Genomic DNA, 11,087 nt, shown 5'->3' with positions numbered 1-11,087 from the left:
GCGTTTGTAGGAATTTCACTTGGTGGAAAACCAGCTACGCCGGGGAATCCGGTTCCAAATCTATAACCATCAAGTAAAGTGAACGGGGGGGGAACACATATATTTGGTGGTATTCATCCACAGATGCCCGCGTCAAAATATTTGGTTGTCCACTACAGATGAGCTCAACTTGATATTATATGTATGGACAAAGTTTGAAATGCCTAAAATGTTGTTTAGGTTGATATTATCAACGACAAGTAGAAATATGTCGCTCGCCTGCCTGAAGACCACGCGGCGCAAATCGACCGACCAAGGTCTTTATCCATTTGTTTTCAATCTACTCACAAACAGAGCCGTCGAGAGAAGATGCAGCGTGAATGAGATTCTATAGCAGCACCGGACTGCTGTTAATAGATATCACTGCTGAAACTAAGTTGAAACTTGCATGTCCAAAACAGCTGAAGTTCTTTTAAGTGGGAGTACCAACATATTCGTCATTGTGTTGAGGATACAGCGAAGCATTGGTAAGCTGAAATGAAGAAAGCTTGCTTTTCGATTCCGGTGAACGTTTCATTGATGTACACGTCTCTGACATTTGCCGAAGCCTGTACTAGATGTTTGCAACAAAACCGAACCATGCGCCTATTTCGATTCGCACCCAAGCTCCTGTTTTGATGATAAATTACCCAGGAAGGGTGACATTTACCAACCTAAATCTGAGGCTATTGGGCTCTGATTTGTGCATTATTCACCGAAGAAACATGCAAACCATTAGGTACTAGTGTAAGGAGGAAAACCCTTGGCCACGAACCAACTAAAAGTTTGCAACAGGAAAATAAGTGTCTCATATGCACCCTATTTTCAAAAACTGGATATACTTACGCGTCTTCTTGAGCTTATTTAGATGTTCATTGACTACCACGCGATTGCAAACGAGAGCAGGTGCAAAGATTCCGCAATAGATCCCACCTCCCGTTAGACGCTACGCGGATTAAGAGAGAACCACACGCTACTCGCATGCCTTATCAGTAGTATCCGCCGTTACTCTAGTATGCGCTGGAAGGCTAACATAACACGGTAATGAATCACTCCGTCGAAGGGCCCTGCTGCTCTGGTGACGGGAGGTCAGATTAAGAGTAAGATGACGGTTTGCAATAGTAACAGTTTATACTGTGAAAGACAATAGTTTACAGTCCTCAAGTGCAACATGTGTGATATAAATACAGCGCGATCAATGAAGTGAGCCAGAAGAAGAAGCCAATAAAAGGAGGCCAGAAAGTGAGCTATCGTTTGAGGGCAACTGTTGCGAGTTCCTGAGTAAAGTTCCGGAAGCGGGAGTGTCTTCTCTGCAGTGTAGCTGCTACAGGTGTTCCTTGGTTATCCATCGAGATCTGTGTAGCTCAGATGACTTCTTGTCCTGTGAACGCGTATGTGTGTGGGCCCTAGTTGTATTCCCATTTTTGTGAGCACTGTGAAGAGAGCGGTGTCTCTTCATGTTTGATACTTAAACGAACATGAATACAACTTGACCTGATGTGTTGAAGTGAAGCAGGTGGTAAGAGCGTAAGCAAAAATTAACGGGAATTTGCGGTGTACATGTTGTCGACTAAGGGTGCAAGTGGGACAGGAGTTGTCACGTGGTTCGAAAGTTCGTGACGTGTGTTCTAGTGAGTGACCGCTACAGATCCACCATCAAGAACACATTCGAAAGATATCTTACTATGATTGGCGTTGGAATTGGGACGACCTACTTTGAATGCAGATTGTTGACTGACCCCAGTTTGTTGTTGGGTTATGGTAGTGCGGAATTTCCTAAACGTCCATCAGCCCTGGCCTTACTTCTGGAATGTAACCACGCACTGTTCATGTGGTTCACTGAAAGTCTACTTGAAGCCAAAGTGAATCACCGAGTAACAAATCAGACTAGCTGTTTTTCACGAGATTCTTAACACATCATCATCCTAAATAACATACATACAAAAGCTTGCCTGCCTTATCACCACGAGGATAGAAAGCCACAGTAATAAGTGTAAAAAAAGGCAAGCGTACAGACTTCATGTGGAGATATCTTAAGAAAGCTACCAGAACTGAGAAGTCTACAGCCTTGAATAACATTAAGACAAACATCGCCACTAACAAAATTGATCCAATGACCTCACTGCACATGGGCTCACTGGAAAATGACAGGTAAACTCAAGCTGGACAGCCACTGGGCTCGGATGTACACAGTATCCTGCAGGGCGATCACATACGTCCCAGCCACGAAAGTGGGGATTGTCACTGGCTTTAATTCAAGTCTCCACGTCATTGCTTGTCCCCCGCAGAAATTTCATCAACCAATCACCAACCATTCAGTCGACCAAAAATAAAAGGCATTATTTGGTCGACAGTGGCTCCGAATGCGTAGCGCATGACATGATTTTTACTACTACACGATTTACTACACGATAACGTCAGTGACTAAAGTAAGCAAAAAATGGAGTATAAATTGTTCTGATGAGATCCATTATTGTTAACAAATGTTTGGGACCAAAACAATGGAATGGGATTAAATGACATTATCCAGGGCAAAAATATTTGGAAAAGTTAATCTTTTCACAAACCCGAGGGTCCTCTAAAGGTAGGAGAAAACCATGATCGTTAAGCGGCGCTCTACGTAAAATTTGGTTTAGCGTGAAAGTATGGCCAAATCACTACCCGTCACGTCTGATTACTGCTCGATACTTCTAGTTTGAGTACCTACTTTGCTCAGCGAGTTGCCCACGGATATCGTTTGCAGAAGAGAGATTGTCAAGCTGTATGGAAAAGGATTTAAGGAGCAGTAACAAAGAAAAATGGGCGACATCAGTATTTGAATGTTTTGGCTTGTTCGCCCATTTCCGTCACAACGCAACGGCTGTACAATCGAGGTAATTTTATCTGTAGATGCTCAAGCGTGGGCCGAAGAATGATTAGGACACAGCCAACTCGTTTAGCGCAATGCCTGATCACAGAGAAACCACGTTCAGCAGACGAGTATTGAATCAGCCAGTATTTTAAATATGAAGCCACCTGACTTGTTTTAGAACTTAACCTGTAGGGCGAGAAGACTGTGTTTATTAGGTATCCATCTACTAGCCAAATGTTTGGATGTAGCTTTTCCAGGAGCACTCTGCAATGATGTTCACTGGTTAAATGAGGCACAAAAGTCACTATCCCAATGCAAGACTCAGTCTCTTCAAAACTATCCATTCCCCAGGGACACCTTGGGGCTGGTTAGCGGCCATAAAAAAACTGCACTTTGCGGTTACTCGATTAAATTCAAGAAGTTTTGCTACGCGGCATCCATTAAATCAATTTAAATTGGCTTAATTAAGGATTCGCTTCATTAGCTTAATTGTTTTCACAAGTTGCGGACAAAGGTTGAATAATAACGTTAAGTGAAAGGCTCAATTTTTTTCGTTGTAAAACGAAATTGTCAGTTTCACTGCAACCTCCTCATTGCTCATCAAGTCAATAAAATCTTTTTGATGCTCAGCAACGTCTTAATTTCAGCCCAGAATCAGTAACAAATAAATCCAACATCACTTCTGATAAGCATGTGTAAAAAACCCGGACTTGTTTGATTCAGCTAAAAATAAACTGTATTGGAATGCTGTTCTTACTATCTAATTAGCTGTTTTGAGTGGTCCGCAATCGACTGTTGTCTTCATCTGCGACATCTCGCTGCATACCTTCAACCTTCAGTTCAAACATGTCATACACACTGTCAACATAGCACAGGGGGGTTCAAAAGACGATATTTATGTTTCATCGCGGCTCATATGAAATCAGTGCGACAACTGTGATGAACGCGACGTAGGAAGCTGTCAATCGGAGTTTCCTTGAAGTAAACTAGCTGTCATATTCGTCACCCAATTTCACTCACCGCCAGGCACGAATATCAGGGAGGTCGGGATTCAAACTGGAACCGTGTTCGTATACTGGCCCAATCCAGAACAAGGAAAGCACGTGAATTTGTGAAGCTGCTACTCCACCGAAAAATCTGTCGTATATATCGAGATGTAATCAGTCCAATGAAGAAAAGCGAACTTTAGAACTACCGAAGTTGGATTTTTAGAATTACAGACGGACTTGAATGACCCAGTTCCAACGTGTAGAGCAGTTTGTGACTAAAACGAATAAAGAATGAAGAATAGCTGGTCAAATTTATCAGTTTAGCCAGTCCCACTCGAAAAAATCGGTCGTTAAAAAGAAAACCTGAAAGTGTGCCTAGCCAATACCGATTTAGAAAGTCAGATCGCAAAGTATTACTAATCGAGGAGAGTCTGTCGGAGAGCAGACGGAATAACCATTTAATCTCAAAAATACAGCAGCCACTATATATACTCGAAAATGGGATTCGCACATCAAAAGAAACCAGCCCGTTTCTAGAAGTTACGTAAAACTACCAGCGCAAAGATGCCGCTTCGTGGTCGAAATATCTGCTAGCTCATTGCCAGGCTTTGCGGATAAATTAGTGATCGGCAGATCATTGACTATGCAATGTACCGAAGCTTCACACACGGGAATAGTGGGTCGAGCCATAACCTACACAAACCGGAGATATGTAAGTTTACAAACCTGTTTTCTAGTTAAAATAAACCTCTATTTCACACCACATACCTTTTTTCTTATTCGGTCAAATACATGTATCCGTTTTCTGATAAGTTTACTTCTCCCTTTTCCAAGAGACGCAAAGCGAATTTACAAGAAGAAACCGTACTAATCGCGTGCCTCCCCCAACAGTAGAATCACCGCCACACTGATAGACACAGCGGAATAAGCTCACTGGATGAAAATGTGGGGCGCTATTTATAGTTATATTTACATGTAAGTATATTTACATATATATATATTTCTATATCCATAAGTGTAAAGTTATATTTGTGACTTTGGGGACAGTGGCATCGCATTCAAATTGAGTAGGTGGTTTTATCCGATAGGTTTTCATATTTCAGTAGGATGACACACACCACTGATTAGTGTGCTATAGCGGCTAAGTGGACGGTGTCACAATAACCAATCAGCCGAAATCCATAGGATGCGATTAGGGAGGTGCGTCATCTCCTTGGAAAATGGATTGATTAATGGAATCACCTCTAATCGTCATGCGGCTGTCCAGAAAATGTAGCGCAAGTGTCCAATATGCCTTTTTATGCATATCTGAGAGCAAGTCTGGCAGCTCGATGAAGGTGATTATTGTTTGTACATACAAACCGACAAACAATTCATTGGTTGATGTTTCGCGAAGATTTGAATGTCTTCCATGCAGATTTCATTCTGAATGTGAAGCCAGTCTGTGCTGAAAAGCAGAGAAGTACTGTGCAATGGTTTCATCCTCGTTGAGAATCAGCAGCAGTGAACACCTCACAAATCTTCAACGAGATTCGAACCCACAAAGCTGCCCAGCTGTGAGTCGAAGACTGAATCAATCGGGCATAAGCGCCTGATAGGTGGCATAATTTAGTGGCGTTTAAACATAAAATAGTGCCACTCTTCCTCTAATCACGGAATTCATGTTAGCTTGCCATGTGCTGACTGGCTTCTCAACATTTCACTCATCACTCAGCTCTGAATCTCCCCACACCGCAAAAAAATTGCAATTAGTTCAAAAGGAAAAATAATTCAAATGACCACTGTTCATACTATCGACCAAGAGGTAGTCATTTTGATTTGAACCCCTCTGGAGATTCATGTGATGCGCTCTGACGGAAGGTAGTGGGGATGAAATAGGGATGCGTTCAACTAGTGAGCACTTGTTGTTGGTTCCGTCAATAGTTAAAGGATGAGTGGCGCCATATGCCGCCTAGCTGCCAGTTATTCATCATGCCGACCAGTTGCTCGTGGTCAGGGATGTCGTGGGTTCGGAACTCCCTAGAATTTTGTGAGGTGCGCAACGCCCACGGTGCCTATGAGCTATGCTGACCGTACAGTTTGTTACGTCGGCTTTATCAACGTCTGGTGGACAAGAGACAAGAACTAGCACTCGTGGCATGAAGAATCAGCTGATGAATTGCTCTGGACTGAAATTTGTACGGTACGCTAGAGCAGGGCTTTGAGGACGGTAAGGTGTTTCGTCCAGGAGGCCAGTATTTCCATGATTTTCGCTAGAGCAGGGCTTTGAGGACGGTAAGGAGGCCAGTTTATCCATGATTTCCGAAGCAGTGATGCTGTGAAGGGACGGGTTAAAAGTTTACTAAAAAAACGTCACAATCCGGTCGCTCTACAGGCCACGGAGACTGCGAACTGCATCTAATGTTGATAAGATACTCCTAAAAACCAACAGCCATGTTCCGCCCCGCAGTCACCTGCTGTGTGCAACAGCAGCAGGAGTGGAACAGTAACGTCTCACCTTCTAAGTCAATGGATTAGAGATTAGGGAAAAGAGGATCAAACATCAACCACGCGTGTGATTGTCCGGGGCCCGAAAGCCACAACTGAGCTGACATTTCTGTTGTTTCCATCAAATACCCCGGTAGCGAGAATACCGAACTACAGGATAAGCTGCCCGAGAATGTGAACATTTCGACCCAACCGTTGGGTGAAAATAAAGTCCACAAATTTACCTTCTACATACTCGTAGTTGTGCAAAATTATCGCCATTTTTCAGGTTTCTGGAGAGGTTTCTAACCAGGAGCTCCTATACGCCCGATCCTGACGCCTACCAGGTAATCGTTTCAACCATTCTTCGAGAGTAAACAATCCGACTGTTCAGAAGTTCAGGTTCGATTACCAGTAGCGTATCGTTAACGTACATAATACGGCTTCAAGAGCTAGTCATACATGCAGGATGTACTTCGGTGAAAGCCATTCACCAACTTAAAACCTATCCTAAATGGCATCATGGTCATGTCCGGGAAAAACTGTGTTGCTCCGCACGGGAAACCCAATCTTCCTGAAAAGGCAACCCTTTCTCCCGTCTCCCTACAGAAAACTAGTTGGTATTGATGAGCTTCCAATTTATCTTTTCTCCAAACCACTCCATGATTTTTTCGTAGATAAAAATTATCACTAGTAAACAGACAAAACATCTGACTGCTCGCGTATAAAATGACGTGAAGTGAAGGGAACACGCCGCGGTGTTATTGACAAGATCGATAAAACCCAAACATTTTATCATGCCTGAAATCTTTTGGGACCAATAAAAAGACGTTTCAACGCCTAGAAGAGAGGACTGGCTTTGCTCGCGACTTTAGCGCATGCAAGCACAGAGGTCTCCTAAATATCGTTGTATAAATGCAATCATTTGTAAGTTAAGCATGTATTCAACAAGGACTCAGATAAAATCACTCGTTTAAGGCATTTTTCAACTGAATATGTCTCAATAAATCCATCTAATGTTTCATTGAATATGGTATTATGAACCCCATAGAATACGTTTTTGAGAAAGCAATCTACTCGTCAGGTTGCTTGAAACACCCCAACAGTCCACGGCCGGTTTTGCCCTTTCTGGGGGTCATCGAGTAGACTCAGTCCCCGAGTTTCCACAAAACGTATGTCCTACCAGAACGTCACATTGTTACTTTCTGTTGAACTACTCCCACCTGCGTACATTTACTCAAACTTCGATGAAAACTCGGCGTCTAGGCCCACTTGAGGAGCATGCTATCGAACAGTTTTTAAAAACATAAGAATAATCGGGATAATCTGGTCAATCTGTTGGACTTTACGTACGTATTGTGAGAAAATTTGCGAGAATTCCAAGTCTTTCCCCCGGGTTTCTGCTACCGTGTCCAGTTGCAAGTAATTCAGAAGTCACTCTTGTTTACTCCAAGGCCCTATGAAGCAAGGACGCTTTAACTGGCGAGACTAACTTACTGAGTTCCAACAGATGTCCCTCTCATACATGGACGGCTATTTCGTACCTTTTACTCTCAAAGTACCATGCCGTAAATGTATGGGGAGAGCCGTTCAACAGTGTCACTGGTTCATTCACTTGAGTGATTTTCCGTGTAAAACTTGCCAGGAGGGGCTTCGTGTTCCAAATCGTATTTTACTCGTCTTAATAGCGCATAATTTGAGGATAACTTGATGTTCGTGGGAGTTCGACAGCTGTGTACCTACCAGGCAGGAAGGTAGTCGTGCATCGCAAAACTTGCCTCTCGAATACTTGTCTCTCACTGTCAATCTGAATGAAACAGACAAAAGAAAACATTCAGAATGAACGGATCGAAGCGAGAGCTCATGCAGCTGCCTACTCACGCATGCGCGAACAATTAAACCGTCTAATGATTTTATCCATCCACGTGCTGTCTTTCCAAGGAATGCCAGACGTAGATTCTTTAACGTCTCTTGATTCCGCGGCAGCGAATTTCGTCTGTTGTCACTTTAAGCAAATATTCAGCATGTAGGCCTGCTTAGTCCGCATCATTTAGTTTTGATTCCGCCAACTATGGAATCAGAGGCGGTGCGGTTTGGAAAATATCCACGCAAGCTTGATGACAGTCTGACTGTCAAGGTTGTGCACAACCGTTCTCACTGCACAACGGTGCGAACAGCCCAAAAATGCGCACACGGAAGCTCGTGCGCTTACATGAAATACGGTGTAACTTCGGTATGTAATACCGATAGGCCGTTTCTCTCTGCATAATTCCAGCAGGCCTGTTCGTGTTTTGGAATAATCCATTTTCGAGTAAAGTAGATTTATGCACTCTTATGCAGGAATCCATTAGTAACTATTTTACTGAGGTGAACCAATCTGTTAGAGTCTGACGGCGTTAGATTGCCTTTCAAAATACTCGTGATCTTTAACGTTGTAGTTAGGCGGGCCTCTATCTAAACCATCGATATTACTATGAATATACTTGTCTCCGCACTACTAAAGCCCGTCTACAGTATTTTTGCAATATCTCAAGTATTCTTTGCTGCTGTCGAATGTTGGGACGATTTTTCTACTGTCAGTGCATTTTAAATAAAATGAGTCCTCCAAATTTGAATTAATGGCGTTCCCGTGGAAAAAAATTTATTGTACGTAAAACTTTGAGTGCGTGACAGAAATTGTGTTAGTTACATATAGATTCACTTCACATTTTGACATTTTGATAAAATAACTTATTCTTTGATCTTCTTCGTTAATCCGCATGCTGATTTGTAAGTGAAAATTGCACCGTTAAATCACTAGCAGCTTAGCAGCAGTGTGAATAACTCGTACGTTATCTAACTCCATTCATCGTGCAGTCACACGTCACGTGTCATGTCACGTGGTTAAGTGTTGACTAGTTCCTTGGGGGAGCACTACTCAGACAGAAGGTTCGCGCAGCATGTGAATTACTCGCCCTCCTTATCTAGTTATAACTTTTAAAAGTATGTACCGTAACCCTAACATTATCGATTACTAGGTCCTGAGGTCTGGGAAGGGAAAATATGGTTGGTCGAAATACAGGTAAATGGAACATATACACGGGACTCAGCGATATAATGTATAAAACACGTGGATTTCTTAAAAATACCATTATAGGTGCAGTTGTGAACTTGCATATTTAAGTACAGGACCTTAATTAAACATGTGCGAACCATAAACGTATCTCCCAGATATGGAGAGAAACTTTCTGAAGATGGGCGCTTCTGTGAATGATTGACTCATTTTACTTTGCTTTGCGGTCGCAAGAAAAGGATGGTCATTCCGTGGTTTAAGGTTTTCGAAGGAAATAGCAATTCAGACGTCATGGAGGAAACTAAAATATGTCGGTGACAGTCTGGTGATCCCGACAGCGGTCTGAAAGACGTCATCGTCCAACAGTTCAACTCTTGGGGTTGCCAGCATGCGGCTCTAGATCATTTCAAGATTAGGAAATGGCGCCTATCATGTTGGCAAATTTGCAGTGGTGGATGAGCTGTGACGTCAGCTTTTGTTTGTCCCAGTTCGTTGACGAAGTCTTACCACCGCCTGGGACTTAGATGCGTTTGGTGAAAGCGTGGTAGTTTGAGCTTTGATTATTTGGTCCGCCTAGAATGGGAGATGGTGACTTCATCAGTAAGGCTGGAGCCGGAAGCCATCTGGATAGTTCACTGTCGTAGGATCTGCGGGAACCAGCTGGTCAACGAATTGACCATACTGGAAACAACAAAATTGTAAGGGCACAAAAGGTACTAATGTGGCCAAGTTGACAGCTGGAGTAATGAAAAGCGCCTTAGTGTACAGTGTGTTAGAAAGCGTGTTTTGTACTCGTATTTTACTGGTGGGCTGTGCATGCTCTGATAACCCAAGCAACTATATAGGCAGTAGCTCACATATACGGGAACAGGTAGTTTCGCTTAACTGCTACAGAGACAGGTGTGTTCTTATATCAGAATGAATGTGGGGCAATGATAAAATCGTGCGTAATAACGCCAAGATTGTTTAAAAACTGACGGAGTTCCATTGGATGCAGTGGATATAGGCGAAAGGTTAGTACAACGGGGCTTTTTTTTATAAAACCCATATATAAAATGAACGGTTTTGTTGTCGGAGTTTCCCTGCGACACGGAATGATTTCTGAACTGGAAACGAGGCAAGTTAAGCTTGAAGGTCATCATAGTGCCACCGTGAACGGAGCATCTATCTGAACATTTTGTCACGTGGTAGTCTAGTAGGGTATGCTGCGATCAACAGAGTTGCAGAGCTTTTCCACCCGGAGGTCTTTCTTGTATTTACCTTGTGGACCGACTATTTGGGAGACTTCGACATCATGGCGTTCTCGATTCATTCACAGAAATAGGGCGAGACACGTGTGAAGATAATATAACCAAGGAAGCTAAAAGGGGCTTGGCTAAGGAAGCCAAATGAGACGCTGACTTTGCGTGGTTTCCGCAGTCTGGATGCTTTCATGCGTAGCCCGGTAGTAGCAATCCCTCATTCGCAGCAAATCAGTTACAAGAGTCAACTTCGTATGACTTCTTGTCTGGTTACTGGCAAGTGGCCATCACGTTGGAAGATCTCAAGGAAAGGCGTTCGCATTTGGAGGCATGTAATATCAGTTTGGTGGAATGCATTCCGCCTTGTTAGAGGCATTCTTCATTTTTCGTTCTTCTTTCAATTAATAAATTTCAATTTCTTTGCGGAATTTCACAGAGGGGGCGCGGTATGCGTAACTCTCGGGCCAACA

This window comes from Opisthorchis viverrini (genome assembly GCF_000715545.1).
Source record: "Opisthorchis viverrini unplaced genomic scaffold opera_v5_5, whole genome shotgun sequence".
Lineage (NCBI taxonomy): Eukaryota > Metazoa > Platyhelminthes > Trematoda > Opisthorchiida > Opisthorchiidae > Opisthorchis > Opisthorchis viverrini.
Note: the sequence above shows the minus strand (reverse complement) of the source record.